The sequence below is a fragment of the Triticum dicoccoides genome, chromosome 5A (assembly GCF_002162155.2).
Source record: "Triticum dicoccoides isolate Atlit2015 ecotype Zavitan chromosome 5A, WEW_v2.0, whole genome shotgun sequence".
In the NCBI taxonomy this organism is placed as follows: Eukaryota; Viridiplantae; Streptophyta; class Magnoliopsida; order Poales; family Poaceae; genus Triticum; species Triticum dicoccoides.
This window is the reverse complement of record NC_041388.1, coordinates 417,863,526-417,865,001: the sequence shown is the minus strand read 5'-3', so window position 1 is coordinate 417,865,001 and position 1,476 is coordinate 417,863,526. Positions and strand designations below refer to the sequence as shown.

At 51.5% G+C, this 1,476-nt stretch overlaps 1 pseudogene; it reads left to right on the top strand.

Moving 5' to 3' along the window:
- The first annotated feature begins 593 nt into the window (after window positions 1–593).
- On the top strand, window positions 594–1,476 carry LOC119299639 (annotated as a pseudogene).

Genomic DNA, 1,476 nt, shown 5'->3' with positions numbered 1-1,476 from the left:
ATCATGCAGCGTGCATGCATGTAGCTTTCGGTGCACTGATTCAGCGGAGGGCTATTTTCGACTAAAGGCGCTTAAACGCACTACATTTTGGATGACCCAAAACCTTACGCGCACTAGAATATGGAATAGATGGAGTATATTTTTTCATAGTGTGTACAGTTGTACCTCCTTGTCTGGTTGTTAATTTTCTCCGCGGAAATCTTATACGCTCCAAAATTTGGAAATCCTACAAGAATGAAAAGGCTTAGTGGGACACTGATCCAAAGGATCAAACATAGTAATGCAAGAATTTATTCGCAAAAAAAACATAAATAGACCGTTCAAAATACGTAAACTTCGTAATAAAGGCCATCTACTCAGCATTCTGGATTCCCATGCATGAGCGCAGAATTTATGGAGGACGTCCGGCCCAAGATAACTCCACAGCAGGTGAGCAGAACACAAGGCGCGACCCAGCCCCTTGATCTCCCTTCCATGAAGGTCAAAAACCCCTCCCCTTGGATGGTTTAGTTCGAACTGTGACTCGAGTCCCACACGCTTCCTTGCTCACTTCCTCACACTCACTGGCTCACAGCTCCGGCGAGGTGCAGGCGATGGCCGTGGCGTGGAACGATGGGGCGGTGGAAACCAAGTGGCTGAAGCACTACTCTTCGGCGCAGAACATCCTGATCGTCGGCGACGGGGACTTCTCCTTCTCGCTGGCGCTGGCCACCGCCTTCGGCTCCGGCGCGAACCTCGTTGCCACGTCCCTCGACTCCTACGGTTCGGCCCTTTTTTCGGTGCTCGTATTCCTACGAGTAGCTCTATCTTTTGGCGTCATACGTGCATGCCTATGCTTATATTGCCGATGTGATTTTTGTGATCATCGATCTTCAATTAGCTTGCACTGAACGTCCAATGAACAGCGGACCTGAACATTACAGCGACGCGACATCCAATGTGACGAAGCTTGAGGCGATGGGCGCCACGGTGCTGCACGGCGTCGACGTGAAAGATATGAATCTCCACGCCAATCTGCAGCTGAGATCGTCTTCAACTTCCCTCACGCCGGGTTCAATGGACGCGAGGACAAAGTGGATGTGATCAGGTACGCGCACTCGCTTGTGGTAATCTACCTATGATTCTGTGATTAAACCTCTTATTGACCTCTAGTTGGATCTGGCTGCTTGTAGGTCGCACCAGGAGCTGGTGAGGAGCTTCTTCGCCACCGCACGGCACATGCTCCGGCGTCACGGCGAGATCCACGTCACCCACAAGACCAAGCACCCCTACTCGATGTGGGGTATCGAGCAGCTGGCCTCCCAGTCCTCGCTCGCCATGGTCGAGCAAGCTGCCTTTCAGATACAAGACTACCCAGGTTATAACCAGAAGAGACGGTCGAGCTGGAGGTGCGACCAAGACTTCGCTATAGGTGATTGCTGCACCTTCAAGTTCTGCCTCGAATGGTGGGCGTCGGATGATGATCGCTTTTTTTAG